The sequence below is a fragment of the Lycium ferocissimum genome, chromosome 7 (genome assembly GCF_029784015.1).
Source record: "Lycium ferocissimum isolate CSIRO_LF1 chromosome 7, AGI_CSIRO_Lferr_CH_V1, whole genome shotgun sequence".
Taxonomy (NCBI): domain Eukaryota; kingdom Viridiplantae; phylum Streptophyta; class Magnoliopsida; order Solanales; family Solanaceae; genus Lycium; species Lycium ferocissimum.
Window position 1 is genome coordinate 51,055,630 of NC_081348.1, and position 20,876 is coordinate 51,076,505.

A 20,876-nucleotide genomic window follows, 5' to 3' on the forward strand; every position below is an offset into this window, starting at 1 on the left:
GTTTAATGTTTTTTGTTGGTCAACTATAATTATATTTATATTACATTTAAAAAGGTAATAAGTATTACTATTACTTAATAAAGTTAATGTGGTTAATTACCTTTCAGATTACCTGATTGGTGTAAAGAGTTTAGTACACTGCACGAAACTTAAAGTCCAATATATATGAACACATGTGTCAAGTAATTTCTGATTTATATTAATATCGGGTACAATTAATTCTTAACCACTATGATAAGAATGGAAGATAAATATTAGTGTGAGTGAAGAGATAAACATTAGGATTAGAAGAAAGTTTGACCCGACCATTTCTCCACTTCTTATGTTTTTAAGATAATCTATAACACTACTTCCTTCACATAATATTAGAAAATTTAAAGTACTATTAGGAACTAATATGTAGTAAATTATTAAGGGCCTTCATGCTTTAAAATTATATATATATATATATATATATAAACCAAAATGGAAGTAACACTTTATCAAAATAATAATTTTGTAGTAAATTCTTTTGGCCGTCCTAGGATTTGCTACATATTAGTTCATTAAGAAATCTTAATTGGACATGCGTACAATGAGAAAAAAAAAGTCAATACTAACGGTTTTAAATCTTATGATTAGCACATTATTAGGGTTCAAATAATAATAGCATTAAATAAGATAGATGGAAAATCAAATCTCATAGATGGAAAATCAGATCTCTTAATAGCGTACATGTATAATAAGTATAATTTTTGGTCTATGTAAGGTAAAACTTTTTATTTTAATGTCTAAATATTAGGACTTTCTTAGTAGTACGTAGTTCAAATAAGTAAGGATTTTAAAGTCCTTTAATTCTAAAGTCCTACATATTAGGCAAATAAAAAATGACAATTTTGTATATTGTAGAATATTTTAATGAAGGGTAAAAATTCAGTCAACATCTCTAAGGCCGTTCATGTTTTTATGAATCCAAATCAAAGTCTAATATGTAAACTTACATGTACTGCAAGTTAAAGTTGGTGGCCTTCGACCAAATAGTATGAGTATCATCTTTTTCCTTTTCATTGGCTATGAATTATTTTTACTTTGAAGAAATAATTCTTTAACTATAACACATATATTTAATCATTAATTTTTAACAATTTATTCTTTATATGCAACAACTACATTATACATATACTTTTATTATTCATTTTTAACTACTAGTTTTCGTACCCACACGATGCGCGGTCAATGTCAAATGAACTTAATAGTAAAAAATTATTACTCAAATTTTACTTATAATATCTCTCTAATTACTTCAATATTTAAAACGACATTTACGTGAAGACCATTTATTTTATCTTGATAAGTCAATTTCTAATACTCCTCCTTTATTTTTCTGGTCAAGTAATACTCCTTCAACACGTGAAGGATAATTAAAGGTTGTTAAAGTGATTCTTTAACGGACTTTTAAGTTAGAAAAAGAAGTTTGAAATCTAATTTTTTTAGCTAATCTCCTTCACAAATATTATTTTTAATTATTTACCCATTCCAATTCATAGTCATATTATTTGAAAAGAATATATACTAATATTTAAGGCTGTACAAATTATTACTCCTAACTTAATTCCTCTTTAAGTAATTCTTTTTTATCTTTCACTTAAACAAAAATACAAATTACATTCAATTTAGAAATTTATATTTCAAATTAAATTCCGGATATAAACACATTCAATTCAAAAATTTACTACACTCATGTTTATAGTAGGACTCCAATGCGGGTACCAGCAGTGGCAGAGCCAGGATTTCCACCGAGGGGGTTCAAAATATAAAAAAGTAAACATACGAAGAAGCCTAAGGGGGTTCAACATCTACTATATATATATATATATAAAATATTTTAATCTTATAAAAACAGTATTTTTTTCCACCGAGGGGGTTCGTATAACCCCCTTGGCTCTATGTGGCTCCGCCACTGGGTACCAAACATAGGCTGGGAAACCAAAAAAGAAAAAAAGTGTTCATTAAAATTGTCCAAAACTTGTCATGTGATTTTTGATAATTTACCGTTTAATTAAATATATTTTTACGTTATATATAAACCTTATTTAATTTCCATATAGTTAACCAATATGTTTATCATATATTTCTTAACATAGAAAAGTAGGAAAAAAATTTATATTCAAATTAATATAAGAGAAGTAATTTTAAGCTAATGGATTAGAACTTGTAATTTTTAAACAAATGAACCTACATTCTTTCTAACTCCTAATAAAAGTTTACACAAATTACTTAGATAAGATATTCTTTTCCTCCAAATATTTTAGTGATTCTACTTATGTGTTTGCACACAGAAATTATGTTGAAGTTCGTTATCATATATATTCCCCAAAAAACAAACTTCCTTTATCATTACTTTAATTCATCTTATTTTTTTTTTTTTTTTTTTTGAGTTCAATTAATGTCAGTCCCTTTCCTTAGAAAAAATCAAAGATGGACCATAGTAATGAATCTCAAATGAAAGAATCTGCAGTTAGCAAAAGTATAACGGGTACTGTGCATATTCATCATTAAATTGTAGAGTCTCAATAGCTCAGTTGGTTGGCTACCTGAACTTTCACCTTGTTGGTGAGGGTTCAAATGCCTGTATTGTAATCCCCTCCCCCATTTTCCCTTTCCCTACCTCCTATGTAATAAAAATAATGTTAAAAAAAAAAATATTCATCATTAAATTATTGTAATTTTTTGTCTGAGTATTTTACCTTTTCCTTATGTATTACAGTGCTATTTCTTTTCAACTCCTATAATATTCACAAGTCAACACTTGTTCTCTCATTATTTGCCCGTATATCTTTGAGAAGAATGGTATCCTTGTATTTTTTGCCAAAAATCTAGTATTTACTTGTTTTTCAAACTCTTCTTTATTGTCGTCTTCTTCCTAAGAAGGTGATTTTAGTGGTAAATTTGTGAAGAGCGATAAAGATGATAAAAGGTCAATACTTGAACGCTAAGGATCGACCTTAAGTAATTAGTATATCGAGAAAATTTTCTAAGCTATTTTTATCCAACATATTCTTGAAAATCTAAAAAGAAAAAAGCAAAAAGGAAAAACAACTGCAAGAGTTCAAAAATAAAGAAGTTTGGTTAAAAAGAAAGAAAAATATGCAGTAAATATATGAGTATAACACAAGCTTTAAATAGTACTCTCTCCGTCCCAATTTGTGTGGCACCATTTCCTTTTCGGTCTGTCTCAAAAACAATGTCAGCTTTCTAAATTTAGAAATAATTTAATTTTATGAAATGATTTACAGCCACACATTTATCTAAGACTTATTTTAGATCACACATTTCAAAAGTCTTCCTTTTTTTCTTAAAGTATATGTCAAGTCAAATGAATGAATGATGCCACCAAAATTAGGACGGAGAAATTAATAGTTATTAAGAAAAGTGAAAGAAAGAAAAGAACACATGACCTTGTAGGCTCCTTGGTAATAAAATAGAAAAATGTGAATAACGAATTCCACATAATTAAATTGATAATCCTGTCTTTCTTTTAGGTCTAAAACAATTACCAACAACGAAATTTTCTATTGCTAAAATGTCTTCTAATGCATTATAAGAAGAAATGCATTTTTATCCATTCTTGTGGTAACACTTATAATTAAGTTCCTTTTGAGTAGGTTTGAAACAATTACCGATAATTATGACTACAAAATTAGTTATTTCATTTATCTACCCTCATTTTTTAGCACACTTGATTATAATTTAGTACTAAAACTTTCAAGTAAGAAAAGAAAATTAACCATTCAACTTACTTTTTACATTGCAGAATGTATAAGCTTAAAAATGATCATGGTAAATCCAAAAAACCCAACCACAAGTCAAAAAGATTACTTTTTCATTTGAAAATATCAGTAATAAATCTATGCTAAATGATAAGAAAATAAATGAAAAAGTATACAAGCAAAAAATTTAGATTCTTTCTACACCTTATAAATTAGGACACAAACAATACATGAGAGGGAAAATATTTTGGCATTCCATTAGATTTCAAAACTATAAAACCGTTTCAAATAAAAAAGAAATGGCAGGGAGAGATATCCAGTTTGAAGTTTCTTGGTTCATCGCCTTTTCTAGGTACATTTCCTTTGCCGTTGGCTTCAATATATATAGTTGAACTTGAGCATTCATGAACCAATTGAAGAGCTGCATTTTATTTCTCAAAAGAAAACAATTTCAACAATGGTAATAGTTGTATAAGTTAGTATCATAGAGAAGATAAGAACAAACAGAGCGAAACATGAATAGATATAAGGTTTCATTTGATAAATGCTCTTAAGATAAGTGGATAGAGCCATATAACGTAATCCTCCTTCACCACTAATAGTAATAACTCTTTTGTCTAAAGCTCGATAAGCATAACCAAAATTAATAATCAACAACAAATAGAGAGAAAAGAAATAACCCTGGAAAAAGGGTATAGCTGATGAAGTATATATAAGAGGTTAAAAGTTGGAATTTCACTCAAACTCAAATTCATTTAAACTCAAATTTCAAACACAATACTATATAATAAGCTATTAGGTGTAGGATACGTATATTTATAAGACAGACTCTAAGATTCTTTAAAATTCATTTACTTTAATATAAAATTATCCATTTAGCTAATTTTTATCTATGTACCTGTTATTAAAATTCATATACTTTAAAAATTAATATATCAAGTTTCTAATTGATAACGATAAAGATGAGATATTGCAACTACCTTTAGAAAAAATAGGCTAACTTTGAATTCAAAAGTTCAATTAAAATCTAGTTTTTAGCTTTAAAAATTAATATATCAATTATTATGGAATATTTTTTGGTTATTAAAATTTTTTGTCCTAATTCTCATTAATTTTGTCTTAAAATTGCCAAGTGACTTTTTATTAGCTTACCACTTGCCAAGTCTCTTTTTCACGTTCATATTTTCCCGTCCAAGCTCATATTATAAGAATTTAGTAACAATTTAACTTTAACATATTTATTTTACCTTCATGAGGTGATTTATAATCACACAAATATCAATGCTGATTTTAAATTATAAATTTAAAAGTCTTTTTTTTTTTTAAACTCTGTGTTCAGTCAAATACCATCACATAAATTGGGACGGATAAAGTATTTGATATAAATTTTCTCACTACACTGTCATTAAGCTCTGTAAGGACTCAACGTCAAATTATCAAAGTACTGACGAGAGGACACTTCATAATTTCACGTTAAGCTCAAATAACATAATTTTGGAGAAGATAAAATAGATTATTATTACAATTTTGTCATTAATTTCTTTATATCAAGCATATTTTACTAATTGATTTCACAAGAAAGAAGACAACAGGATAACTTCAGTAAGTGGAGGCAAAGTTTGAAGTTAATTATAATGCGGTACCTGAGGTATGTGGGAAAGGATTTATTCCTTCATTAAGCTAGCTAATTATGATCAACATTTATCATTTTCAAGAACTTTCACTTTTTCCTTTAATATTTATTAGATAACTCAAATATATTATTTAATGACATTTATGTAGCTCTTTAAAATTGTGTTCAATGGTAATACACCGCAACAATTTGTTTTTTTTCATACACGTTTTTACAGACAAACGCACTACTCTGGTGCCATATATCCACTGGAAAGACAAAACAATAATTACGAGACTTTTCTAGCATTCGGCACCTTAATTAATTGTGAAAATACTTGAAGAAATCCACAACAATTTCAAATTCATCTTGAAAATTCTAGTAATATTTCGAGGAATGATTTGTTTTATGAGTAGCCTCGAGGTTTTTCTTCCTGCTTGCTAAATGGTTAAAGAATCCTTCCAAGCGATTTGAAAAATAACAGTCTATCTAATGAGAGTTGTAAAACTTACTAGGTCCCAACAATTTTGCTTGTGCTTCCATGAGTTTCATCCATGACAAATAGCCTTGCCATGCCAAAGTTTGAGATTTTAGGATTCATTTCCGCCTCAAGTAGAACATTACTAGCTTTGAGATCACGGTGAATGATCCTAAGTCTAGAATCCCTCATGAAGATAAAGAACCCCCCTAGCAATGCCTCCTATGATTTTGGATCTCCTATCCCAATCCAATTGTGTACGTTTAACCGTATCTGCTTTCCTATTGGACAAACGCAAAACGAAGAACATAATTATTGATGCTCAACCTCCATATCTTATAACAGGTTTAACTTCTATATATGGACAATGTAAGAAGAATCACACTATCAGGTAAATTAAAAGTAAAGTAATACACACCAAATAAAAAGTGGTCAAGGCTTGCACTGGGAACAAATTCATAAACAAGAAGTCTCTCTGTTCCATCTAGGCAAAATCTCCGCAATCTAATCAAATTCCTATGTTGAATCCTGACAACCAACACGACCTCATTTTTGAATTCTAGATCACCTTGGCCTGAATTTGTTGACAATCTTTTCACTGCTACTTCTTGTCCATTTGAAAGCTTACCCTGAAACATAATATGAGAACAAATTGATAAATTAAGAATTAAAACATTAAAAATATAACTAAGTAATATTTCTTGATAAGACATGCTACCTTGTGTTTTGGTGTTTTGATGACTTGAAAAACCTACTCGAGGAACCAGTTACGATGATAGAAAGACCAGGTCTCCTGAAGTGTCGTACAGTCAACTCTACATACCGTAAAGTCGTCTGCCACTATAGAAGTACAACAGAGCAAAGATACGCCAGCAGAGTTGTTTTATGGTCTGTCATCTTCACTCTTTCTCTACATATTCAAATGTCATGCTAAAATGGAGATTTGATTCTTGTAAAATCCATTAATTGTTCAGATCCAAAAGTGCAAGTCTCCACACATCAAGGTGTGCTCAAGAACAAAACTTCAACAAATCCAAGGACCTATTCTTCTACAATTGAAGTTGTGTTAAGTCCTAGGAGTATTAAGTTTATGTTCGTTTGTTCTTAAACTTGTAAACCTACTCTTCTCAAAAGGAAGTTGTTGTAGGTACTTTGAATTCTCAGTAGTTTTGTATAGGTAGTTTACCTTCATTCTATTGAGTGGTACCCTTGGCTAGAGTCAGTCAAGGTGTATCAGTGTGTTTGGCTGGAGGTAGTCAAACAGTGTTGAACTCTCAAAGGCTACTTGTAGGAAGTGAATCTTCACAAGCGTTTGAGTGGTACACTAGGCTAGGGTTAGTCTAGATGTATTAGTGGCTTGGCCAGAGATAGTCAAGAGTTCCTTGCAGTAGGGGTACTATAATGGTGGAGGGTTATGGGAGTTAATTCCTAGATTGCAAAAGTTGTAATCTGAAGTTGCTCGATGTAGTGGAGTTGAAATCCTACGTGGTAGGTTGTGATTTTTAATTCCTTGACAAATGAGCTTTTCACGGTAATATCCTGCGTTATTTACTTACTGCACTGCATCAGGGAACTGGTAAACAACCAGGTCTCTCATATATTGTTTGGTGGACCCACAACCTTTATCAATTAGAATCAGAGCAGGTGTTACGGTTCACTTTTACGCGGGTGCATAAAAGCTACTACAAGGCTATTGGTGCTCTAAATGGATTGTAGTATTTTTTAGAGTTGCCACCTAATTTATTAAGGGAAATTAGGAAAACCAAGTTGAAAGAGTTTATTCAAACAAGAGAAAAATCATTTATAAATCTGAGTTCGAGGTAAGGGTTCTGGTGATCCCCTAGAGAAGGTTTTAAGCACCCTAGTATTAAGGATCCGTAGAATACGGTTGACCGACGAGCTTCAATGTGTGATTAATGTGATTATTTGCTGAAAATGTTTACTATATTGCTAAAACTGTCATGCTAATCATAAAACTCCACTCTTTGGCAAAATTATCTTTTTAAGGAAGAAAAGTTGATTTTTCTTTGAGAAAATGTTTATAATGGATTAAATTCACCTCATTTCCGGACCAAAACACACTTAAGATTTTTTTTTAAGTAGAGTTTCCACTAATTTGGTCCTATGTCATGATTCTATCCTTATAAGTTTATATACATATATAAATTTAGGGGGAAATGGAGTATATCTCCCCTTTTTAGAAAATAGCATAAATATTATAAGTACAAATAAAGAAACGGATTTCACTTATTTAACCATGTTAGCTCATTTAAGGTCAACCATATTCCATACCAAAACCATCTTCCCCAACTTGGGTTTAAGTGAGATTTCTTTGTTTTATTATCTTTATGCGGGCCAAGGCCCAAAACAGTTTTTGAAAACAACTTAAATCATTTCTTATGCAAGGTTTCAACTAAGTTCTAAAGGGTTTCAATAATACAAAAGTATTTGCAGGTATACATGTTCATACAAAATGAATGTAAACACATAAAATTAGCGTATTTACACAAAAATAAAGGAAAGAGAAAGAAAATTTAGCTTTTCCGGCCTTGGGCCCAAATCCTTTGGCAATCTTATGCTCTTCTGGTTCTTCTATGCTTTTTTAGTTCTTCGTCCCCGGATTTTCTCATTTGTACCTCTCACAATGAAGAGAAAGTAGTTAATCAAAATGATACGCCACCCCATAGGGTGACGTTTATGAACATAAAAAAAAATAATATCCCTTGAACTCGCATTAAACTTTGAGAGCTTTGATTACGGAGGCTCAGATTTATGCTTCCGAATTTTGGCTAGAAATCAAGCCAAGTCGCAGTTGCGAATACTAGTTTGCTTGTTAGCCATACTAGTTCACATACATACGCTCGTCTATTTCTACCTTCTGATCTTATTTATAAGCATCATCATTGCCTAAACCGAGAGATAACCTTTCCGAACAAGGCATGGCCTCAAATTAAATGTTCTCATCGGCCCAAGCATAATATCCGTTCAAATCAGTGAAGTATTAGAAATGGAGCAATCTGTTCCTTATCCTTTCTTGAACAAAGGAAGCAGCTATTGTTCATTCAAGCAGAGTAACTGCTCATTTTTCTTCAGATAAAGGCAGCAGCTTAGTCACCAAACATCTAAGCAACTCATCAGAGAAAACATCAAGTATGGGATCTGTTCTTTTTGCAGCTATTCACCAAAAGGTAACTGCTATTTTGTCCCGAACTTTAAAAAAACAGCAAATTAGTAACATGCTACAGCAGCGAGCAGTGAGCAGCAAGCAGCAAACACAGGCAACTACGACAAGGTAACAACTTGTAGCAACAGTTCAATCATAGCAGTAACATGCTACAGCAGCCGACAACAAGCAGCAAATTTGTCCCATAATAGATATCAAAACAAGGAATCTGCCCAGCCAGGTATATCAACATATGTTGCACAAAGTTTGCAGCAGGAAATCTCTCCTAGATGGAGTGTAAATGGCCAGAAGTACAGCAGTCATTTGCCTTAAAGAAACTGAACATTTCATCCCAAAATGCAGCAGAAAACTCAGCTCAACATACAGCAAAAAATCAGCCTTTTATATGTGGCAATTACATATCGAAAACATGGCACCAGGGACTTCAAAAGTAACAGCAACGAACCAAGCAACAACCATTCTTGTAACATAGCGTCAGTCAATAAAAACAACAACAAATGGCCACTGAACCGCTGCAGCCAGCAACAACTGCAATCACTGCTCATGGAGTGTCATAGCTTGTGACATCCAGATGTCATATATTCTTTGTGCCTTTACTCCATTGGCCTCAGACCATATCAAGAAAGAAAGAGAGTAAAGAATGAGTATCGAGAATTACATATCTTAAACAAGCTAACAACGAGTATCAAGTATTTCACATTGAAGGATTATCCTAACTGAAACTCATTTTGGAAATAAGTCAAGATGACAAAGGGGTAATTTCAGATTTTGAGAATATCAAAACAAGTTCAAAATATAGCCGAAATGATTAGGGACAAGAAAGAATTTGGGAACTTATGTCAAAAGAACAACTATTAAAATGCAACTTCAGGCTAAACATGGACTAATATCAAGACAAAGAACCAAACTCATCAAATGATCATTTTAATATTTCATAGCAGCCCACATCCTTTGTTAGGACACCAAGACAGACCTTATTCTAGGAACAAAAGAGGAAAGGAGGCCTTTCTAATTCAATATGTTTTTACATAGCAACACTACTATTATGCTTAAATCAAATCAGGTCCAGATTTAAAACAAATTGAAACTTATTTTAGGCATACAATGAGTCAATCTCACCATCATAGTCTCAAAACACACAAACCAATTAGCTTCAGGAACTAGCCTTCTCAAAACTTAGCTACTTAAAAGAACTCCTTTATCATGAAGTGCAACAAATATCTCGGAGCACTGTGAGTTGCTAAAGAAGTCACTACTGGCTTACCTTAGGAAGGTATACCACATTTTTAAAGCACAACTCATGGTAATCAGACCAAATTGAAGATCTCTATATTTGAGAAGATGGTATTTCCTAAACAGAGTTAAAATATGCTTTTTAAAAAGGGATGAAGTAAACGGATTGGAATTCATGGTTTAGTTTAGAAACATATGGAGTTAAACTTTATATCACAAGGATAAGGAACCTTTATTTTACCAAGAAAGAAAAGTTCAAGAATTTAACCCTTAAGAATGGTTAACCAAACCGAAAATTTAAGACAGCATGTTTGGTTTGGACACAATTTGGTTTGGTTCAAAGAAAACATGTTAAGATTTGAGAGATGACAGAACATAACTTAGTCTCCATAGATGCACATGCACAGCTTCAGATATATCTCCACAAATAAGGAAATCTGCTCATGGTTAGGATTAGATTTCCCAGGAAATTTAACCAAATTACTTAGAATTTTGAGTGACAAAGAGAAAGGAAGCTTTCAACAAAAATCTTTCAAAGATCAACTTCACAACTTCAGCTAGGAAATTCATGGACAATAGGAAACCATCTTGTTTGGATATTATTAACAAACTATTTTCCATCTCTTCATTAACTCGTGCATCGTTTAGTATATAGTTTGGGGCTTAAAGGATTTAACTCTACTTATGTATTTGGTTGTAAACTAGTTTATGTAAATTTGGATAATTGACAATATATTTGTCATCATATGACTTTGTGTATAATGTTGCTATGATCATACTTGGATCTAGAGTTTAGTTTGTTATTTGAAGTTATATTTCACGTTCCAGTTTCTCTTTTTGCCATCATATTTCAATCACTTTATATTTTTATAGTAAGATCTACTTCATTTGTTAACTCTTTTCCTTTGTTGTGTTGCATGACACTCGTATGAGGGTCCATTGGACTCAATTCCCCTCCGCATTATCTCGTTGGCCCAAAGGCCTAACATCATTAGATCGAGTTAAGCCCCATCACATTTCTAGCAGCAGCAGCAGATTGAAAGCCCAACCATGGGTGAAAATGGAAACTAGTGGGCTTCGGTAAGCCCACTAGCCTAAACCTTTCTTCCTTATTTTTACAAGTTGTATTTATGTATGTATTGTAAAATGATATGTAAATATTGGAACCCAATGGTTAGAACTTAGAAATCTCGCGTAGAAAAGTTAGGAAATTTTTCCCGACAAAACAATTTTCAAAACTTCGAACTTAGCTAAAATGAAAGGATGCATGAAATTGGTAAATGATTTTGGCAAATCTTTGAAATCTTTTGGAAAATGATATGAAATATATATGTCTGCACGTATACGGATATAGAAGAAAGAGAAACTGTTTGGGCCTATGCTCTTTAGAAATAAAATTGGGATAGATTTTGGTTACTTGAAGGACAAGCTGATTTCCAAAAAATGAGTGAGTGTTGTAAAAATATGAGTTCCGAAAATCGACTTAAAACTTAAGGTTGTTTTAAACTCTTTTTGGGCTCAAGCCTAAACCTTAAGGCAATAAACAAGAGGAAATATATTTGAACCTATTTTTGAAGTAAAATGGCTTTGGGGTAGAATATGGTTGACCAAATGAATTAAAAATGGAATAAAATAAGTGAAGTTCTCTTTTATATATATGTATATAAAACCTATACTATAATTTCAAAGGAGATATACTCCATTTATTTTTATACATAGGGACAAAATCATAACATTGGACCAAATTGGTGGAAACTATATTTAAGAGAAAATCTCAAGTGTGTTTTGGTCCGAAAATGGAGTGATTCCAAACCCTTTATAATAGTTTCGAAAGACAACTTTTTACAAGAAAGAAAACATTTTAGCAAATAATCACAATTAATCACACATTGAAGCTCGTAGGTCAACCGTATTCTATGGATCCTTAATACTACGGTGCTTAAAACCTTCCCTAGGGGATCACCAGAACCCTTACCTCGAACTCTAGTCCAAAAAGGATTTTTTCTCTTGCTTGATAAACCTTTTTACACCCAATTTGCCTAATTTTCCTTAAATAAATTAGGTGGCGACTTTAAAAATACTAAAATCCAATTAGAGCACCAACAACCTCTTAGTAGCTTTTATGCGCCTGCATAAAAGTGAATCGTAACAACCTCAATCAAAGATGCCGGACACATTGAAAAACCCGACTGCCGCAGCGAACATACCGCTTCTGTCTCAAAATACTTCCAGAATACTGATGAGATGGAAGGACAAGACAATGGAGTAGAAGTTACCAGTCAATCCATTGAGAAAACAGAAAAGTCGAGTCAAAGTAATGAAAACCTGGCCTCTCAAGTCATGCATGAGAAAGAGACTGTGAGTGAAAATGGGGAGCAATCTGCGGAAATCAACAAAGAAACTGAAGAAGCTAGTAATGTGCAAAAAAGTAAATCTCCCTCTCCTGAGTGTAATAACCAGGTAGAAGAATCTCCCATAAAAGTAGATGGCACCATTTATGGGATAGGTCAGAGTCGATCTAGTAAGTTGGATAGGGATGAAACTCTCATGGTAGATTTTGCAAACACTTTGAGTGAGTTGAGGAGTGTAAGGCGTTCCGAAGAAGTAAAGGGGACACCTGTTCCTTCAACACAAGAAGGGTCTGAATTAGAATTTAGGACAACTCCTGTGAAGGAAAACGCACCAGGTTCTTCCAGTGCAAACTTAGACTTGGCCATTAGCTCTGAACCTGTATCCTATGATGCTGTACCCTTGGCCGAAATTTTCTCTGAAAAGGATTAGGGTCACAATGCTTATAAAAATGAATCTGATGAAGACGAGGTACCACTTGATTTTGGGATGAGAAAATGATCTAGGAGTAAATCTGCATCCACAGTAAAGATTTCATTTACTTGAACAGCTTCCAGAACTAGACGAAGGAAGAAGGCTGAAAAGCGGCTCTAGAATCAGCTCTTAAGGCAAATAAAGCAAAAGGTACCAAAAGGACCAGAATTGCTCTAGTAAAAAGTCATTTGATCGATGAAGTAGAGCCAACAGATGTGAAAACTGAAGTTACAAATGACGATGATGAAGATTTAGAGGAAAAAAGGGACGATGCTCCTATTGAGAGGAAAAACTCTAAAAATCGGAAGAGCAGTACAAGGGGAGTCACTCAGGTTGAGGGTGACAAGTCGATAGAGGAATCCAAACTTTCAAAAAGAAGAAGAAACAAAAAAAAAATGAGGAGTCATGCTCCTCAAAGAAGCAAAGGGTGGATAAAACTGTGACTCAAAGTGAAAAGGAAAGGAGAAAAAATCTGAAGAAACAAAAGATGTTGCTGGGTAGGGTGTTTGATCTTAAGATCGCTGACAACTTTGGAATGAAAGGACTACTTGAAATCACTGAGTTTCAGAAATGAGGTCATCTGTTTGCCCCACCAGTTCCAAGTGTCTACGAAGCGGATGTGGCTGAGTTTTTTTGAAAAACTCCACTACTCAGATGACCATGGCACTCTCTTTTCATCGGTCAGCGAACCTAGACTCAAGTTGACTGAAGAGGTACTTGGAATAATTCTAGAAGTTCCCACAGAAGGAGTGAGAGCTATTGAAGGCATAATGGAAGCTTCAAGCAACTGCAAAATCATGATTGCCAAAGAGGTAGTAAAAGATGCAGGTGCAAGGGCAAGACTCAACAAAAAATAGCTAAAACTAGAGTTCCAACTCTTGTTTGAACTGGTCAACAAAGTATTGCTTCCCAGGACTGAGGGTCGCACCATTGCCTCTATTGCAGACCTGGTGCTTATAGAGGCATTAGCTAATTTCCAATCCATAAACCTTCTTGCAACCATGTTTAAGCATATAATCAAAGTGGTGAATGCAACACACGAAAAACATGAGCTTTCCTACCGATTCTTTCTGACTAAAGTGTTTGCACACTTTAAGGTTAAGACTGACAAAGCTACAAAGGGATCCAAGAAGCATATGTTCTCCATAGCCACCTTAAAAGAATGTGATTGTGTACCTAGGAAAGATGGCATTGGAAGTACTTCCACAATCTCAACTCTGCTTGAGGCACAAGAGAGGATCACTGCTGAATTGCAAAAAATCAAGGCTGAGAATTCTCTTTTTCAGGCGCAACTAGCTGAGAAAGAGAAAGCTACTAGCTCTCAAAGCGCTTTAGAAGCTGCAAAAAGTGTGATTGAGAAGCTCAAAGAAGAAAATGAGAAATTGATGCAGAAAGTAGATGAGCTCAAGGACCAGATGCTCTAGGACCAGCGTGTCCATAGTGAATGCGTGGTTAAACTTCTGACTGCTCTGACTCAACGCTCCTAAGATCTTTAGCTTCCCTAGTTTCCTTATATCAATATCTCTCCTTCCTGTTTTAAGTTTGTTTTGATTTGACAATTGGCACCTATGACAATCTGTATTTTCATACACTTTCTGACCTGCCTACTATGCCTTGCTTGATTATTTACTTGACTAGTTCTCTTACATCTCATGCTATATTGTTCTTGTGGCTTTGAGTTGACTAGTTTACTTGCCTAGTTCATCTTTTTTCGATGGTGCCAAAAGGGGGAATAATTGATAGGTAGGGATTGGATTGATCATAGTTCTGTCATAGGACTGGTCATCAGTCATTGCTGCTCTGTGATATGTGTACAGTTGATGGAATTGGTAGTTTAATCCTTAGTTGCTACTTCTTTGGTTGCTGCTATAGCCTAGTTTTCAAGGGGAACAAGTGGGAATCTGGTCCTCAGGTGGAATGCAACTTATGTGTTTGTCATCATCAAAAAAAGGGAAATTCATAAGCCATGCTACCTTGTGTTTTGGTGTTTTGATGACTTGACAAACCTACTCGAGGAACCAGTTACGATGATAGAAAGACCAGGTCTCCTGAAGTGTCGTACAGTCAACTCTACAGCTGTAAAGCTGCTGCCACTGTAGCAGTACAACAGAGCAGCATACAGCAGCAGAGTTGCTTTATGGGCTGTCATCTTCACTCTTTCTCTACATATTCAAACATCATGCTAAAGTGAAGATTTGATTCTTGCAAAATTCATAAATTGTTCAGATCCAAAAGTGCAAATCTCCACACATCAAGGTGTGCCAAAAAATAAAGCTTCAACAAATCCAAGGACCTGTTCTTCTACAACTGAATTTGTATTAAGTCCTAGGAGTGTTACGTTTATGTTTGTTTGTTCTTAAACTTGTAAAGCTACTCTTCTCAATAGGAAGCTATTGTAGGTACTTTGAATTCTCAGTAGTTATGTATAGGTAGTTTACCTTCATTCTATTGAGTGATACCCTTGGCTAGAGTTAGTCAAGGTGTATTAGTGTGTTTAGCTGGAGGTAGTCAAACAATGTTGAACTCTCAAAGACTGCCTGTAGGAAGTAAATCTTCACAAGCGTTTGAGTGGTACACAAGGCTAGGGTTACTCTAGATGTATTAGTGGCTTGGCTAGAGGTAGTCAAGAGTTCCTTACGCATACCCCTGTAGGGGTACTGTAAGGGTGCAGGGATTATGGGAGTTAATTTCTCGATTGCAAAATTTGTAATTTGAATTTGCTCGGTGTAGTGGAGTTGAATACCTACGCGGTAGGTCGTAGTTTTTAATCTTTTCAGCAAAGAGTTTTCCACGATAATATCTTGTGTTATTTACTTACTGCACTGCATCAAGAAACTGGTAAACAACCAGGTTTATTATATATTGTTTGGTGGACGCACAACCTTTGTCAATTCTTGCTCCAACTAGGTTGTTACGAAACACAAATTTCATTTATATACATTGATAGTGTAAAGAGTTTTTACACCCTAAAAGTTAAACTCATGAAACAATAGTAATCTTAATCACCTTGTACACGGGACCAACACCTTGTCCCAACTTATTAGCATTTGAGAAGTTATATGTTACTGCTCTAATTGCAGAAAAATCATATTGCAAAGATTCTACAATACTAGTGCCATCCACATATATACCTTCACATATACCAAATAGTGAAAGATGCTCTTAAAAATTCAACTTTCCTTAATCATTGTCTGTTAATAAAACCACACTTACCCTCAGTTTGGTTCATCACTAGCCGCTTCCTCTTTTTCCTCTTCATCAAGATGACATAATTACAAGTGATAAGAATAACAACGATAAAAGTGGGCAAAACAATAATGGTGACAATTCGAGCTTTTTTATTATCCTTTCCTACAAAAATGAGCTTCAATTTAATTTCAGTTATCAGTTATAGTAAATACTCCATTTGTTCAGAAAAGAATGTCAACTATATAAATTCGAGAACAATTTAACTTGAACTTCTTGTTTTACCCTTAATGAGAAACTTTTACTGCCACACAAATGTTATCCATTGTTTTAGACAAGAAGTTTCAAAAGTCTTATAATTACATAAAAGTTAAATGTTATGACATATTTAAAATTACAAATTTCAAAAAGAAAATCTTTCTTTAGATTTCGAGTTCGATCAAACTATGTCATATAAATTGAAAGGGAAAAGTATTTTTTTTTCTTGTAAAAGCATGATGATATTATTGGCATTAAACCTCTTATGTGATGCAAAGAATTAATTCTTGTGGGTCCTTTTTCCTCTCTCAATTTCTTGTATGTGAAAGACAAAGTGTCCCTCATTGATTGAGAAAAGAACATTTTTCCTCCTTATTTTGAATTGTCTTCTATTAGGGTTGTAAAGAGCTAGTAAAAGGGAGTAGCCTCGCGCACATGAGAAATAGGACTGCAAGGCAAAACAGGTCGACTTGTCTCCCCCCTGCGCGCGAGATATACATTTGGCCTAATCCAAATTTGGTTTTGCAAAAATTATTTTTGATATTTTGAGCTTGCTAATCAACATTATAGCCATTTCTGATCTTGACCTTTACAACCCACACATTGTCATCTACCAATATATAGAGGTTCAGATTTCTCTTGTCATCTACCTATATATACAGGTTTAGATGACTCGAGCCACCGGGTAACCTTGAAGAGTGACTGGACACAACGATTTGCATCCAGGAGGGCCGACATCGCTTTCAAGGCAGAAGCTTGCCACAACGCAGTAATTTTCTGGTAAATTCTTTTTACTATTTTATTTCTGTTCTTTATCGATATTGCACAAATTTTCTAACAAAAATGTTATTTGCTTCTCCCCTATTTCTTATTATCTCCATTTCCTCAAGTTTTTACTTGGGTGCGTGGCACATATTCCATTTAAATATTTAATCATCGTTAGAACAATGCATATTCCATATTTTTGCTCCCTAAAGATTCAGTAAATCCCATAATTCTGGGGGAATTTCCATGATTATGTTTTCTTTCTTGAGGCGTTCACTTTTGGTTGGTTTAGTAACGAAATGATGTCAGAATATCTGCTATAAAATTATTGTTTGACTAAGCATGAAATTTAAAATGGGAGAGAGGAGGTAGTTGAGAGTTGAAGTGGCTAACAATTCCATAAAGGTATCACTTAGCTGATGGTAATGGAGGTGGTGGCGGTGGCAGTGGCGGTGGAGTAAGTGGCAGCTCGTTGGAAAAAGGGTAAACTTGAAATGTGAAATTGCGAGGCATAATGATATTGGCAACCTGCTTTCCATGATATGGACATGTAGGTAATGTTTCATAGGCACGTCTTAAATAATTGAAGCACTCTTCGGCTGATAAATCCGCTGTGCACTGTACAAGTGCATGTATTGTCTGAAAATCGGGCCGCGAGCAGTATTTCTAGCAAACATGCGTTTACCTCCTGCTGAAGCTCGAATTTGTATACTTTCCAACAAGGTTCTTAGATCTTCTTGCATAAATTCATCGGGGCTCGAGACATTGTTCATGTTATATACAGTATCTAAGGGTTAAATTGACCCGGTGCCTATGATGGACTTATTTGAATATCGTACCGTACACTCATCATAATAACCAAATGCCGATTTCTTGTAAGGTCATTGATAGACTATGTAAATATTCATTAGAAGATTTTGTAGTCTACTATTTTAGGTTAGCATATTTTGTATATTGTGTAATCTCCTATTTTAGGTTAGAATATTATTCTCCTATTTTGTATATAAACCAATTCAAGTAATGAAAGGAGACAAGGAAAATATTTCTTACATGGTATCAGAATAGGGTTTCTTTCTTCTTCCTCCTTCCGCTACGCCCTAATCCTATATTTTTTGTTTTCCTCCTGGCGCGTCGCCCCGCTTCCTTTTTTTCCCATGGCCGACGCACCAACCACACCTAGCTTAAGCCCACGTTCACCCGCCCTCGCGGTCTCCAATATCAAGAATCACATCTCTCGTTACTCTTGAGATGGAAAACTCTATAATATGGTACATGGAGTCGAGCTTTTCAAAATTCATGCTCGTTCTCGGTGGTCCTTCATCACATCATTCCTCCACCTACGGGTAAGGAGAAGCGGCTCCCAACCGGTGAGGGAAATTGACTTATGGACCACCATTGACGCCACCGTGCTTCAATGGATTTATTCGACGATTTCGAATGATCTCTCGTTAAACACTATCCTCGAACCGGATCAAGCACGCTTGGCGGAGGCTTGGGATCGTTTACGTGATATCTTCCAAGATCATCAAACTTCTCGTGCGGTGACTCTTGAAAAGAATTCACGACGACTCGTATGGAGGATTTTCCCAATGCCTCCGCTTTATTGTCAACGTCTCGAGAGCCTTGCCGATCAACCGAAAACGTTGGGGCTCCGTGACGACAGCCGCCTTGTCCCCAACCGGTCTCGGTCTCACCGATGCATACAAAGGGGTTGGGACACAAATTCGCCATGCGCAGCCGCTCCCACCATTCACCGAGGCTCGGTCTTCTCTTGTTTTGGAAAAACGTGAACTTGCGGCCATGGTTTCTCACGGGTCCGGCCTCGGCTATGGTGGCCTCTGGTCGACGCACACACGCCACTCCCTCTCGATAACTCGAAGCTCACGCCGAGGAAATCGAAAATTCCCGGCGGCCAAAATTCCGGAACCGGCCGTAGCGGGGGTTCGGCCGCGGCTCGGCAAAGGCAAAATCACCGAGGCCGCAATGATTCCCGCCCGGCGGTCGGCCGGCGGCGGTGGACTGCGGCCGGTGGCGGTCGGCGGCATAGTTTGGCCACTAGCAATGTGGTCCCCCGGCCCCGCCGGGCAGCTCTCCTCCGTGCCCATACCCGACGGGCCTCTCGGGGCTCGTGCCTCGCCGCCACTCCCGCCACGGCAGCGAGGGTATTTTGGGCCCCTCCTCCGGCTTCCGTGACTCTACACGGCGGCGGTGGCTTCTCCCGGTCGTATGTGCCAACCGACATTGAGTCCGCAATGCACACCATGACCTTGAACCCGCCCGATTAAAATTGGTACATGGACACCGACGCCACTTCTCATATGACATCCTCGGACGGTAATCTCTCGTCTTATTTTAATTTGAGCAATCAAAATAATGGTATTATTGTGGGAAATGGTCATTCGATCCCAATTCGTGTCAGGGTCACACTAGTTTGCCTCCCCCGAACCCCCTTTATCCTTACGAAATGTCTTATATGCTCCTTAAACTCATTAAAAATTTAATCTCGGTCCGAAGTTTACTACCGATAATTCTGTCCGTTGATTTTGATCCGTATGGGTTTTCTTCGTGAAGGATTTTCGACGGGGATGCCACTAATGCGGTGTGATAGTCGGGGAGATCTTTATCCGGTTACACCATCAAATATCCAACCACCACTCCATCAAACTTTGCGGCGTTGTCTTCTCCTTGGCATGCTCGCTTGGGTCATCCGGGAAATTCTATCTTAGATTGTCTTAGGGTTCGTAAAAGCATTGAATGTAATAAATCTAGTATTTCTAGTATTTGTCGTTCTTGTGTTCTTGATAAACACATTAGGTTGCCGTTTGATTCATCTATTTCCGAAACTTTGATGCCATTTGATATTATTCATAGTGATTTGTGGACCTCTCCCGTGTTAAGTTCATTGGGTCATCGATATTATGTTCTGTTTATGGATGATTTTTCGAAATTTTTATGGACTTTTCCGTTGGCTAAGAAATCCGATGTTTATCCGAAATTCTTAGCTTTGAAAACCCACATTCACACTCAATTTGAACGTCATATTAAAAATGTCCAATGTGATAATGGGAGGGAATATGATAATGATCACTTCGGGAAATTTTGTGAGTCTAATGGGATGTCATTTCGTCTTTCTTGTCCACATACGTCTTCACAAATGAGAAAGCGAAAGAAAAATTGCTCTATCAATAATATCACTCGGACTCTTCTTGCACATGCTTCTCTCCTCCTTCGTTCGGCATCACGCCTTACAAATGGCAATATATCTTCTTAATATTTTACCAAGTAAATTATTAGGTAACGTTCTCCTCTTCAAGTGCTATACCAACGAATGCCATCTTACTCTCATCTTCGGATTTTTGGATGTTTATGCTATCCCCTCTTTCAACTTCTCCAACTATCCATAATTGCAAGCCTGTCGTGTGTCTTTTTGGGGTATCCTGCGAATCATAGAGGGTATAAGTGTTATGATTTATCGTCCCATAAAATCATTATTTCTCGTCACGTGATTTTTGATGAGAATGTCTTCCCCTTTTCCAAATTACATTCTCCCACTTCTATTACTTATGAGTTTTTGACGATGGCATTTCC

At 35.3% G+C, this 20,876-nt stretch overlaps 1 pseudogene; it reads right to left on the reverse strand.

The window, feature by feature from the left end:
- Positions 1–5,608: 5,608 nt before the first annotated feature.
- LOC132062301 (cysteine-rich receptor-like protein kinase 10) lies at positions 5,609–18,061 on the reverse strand (annotated as a pseudogene).
- Positions 18,062–20,876: the final 2,815 nt, after the last annotated feature.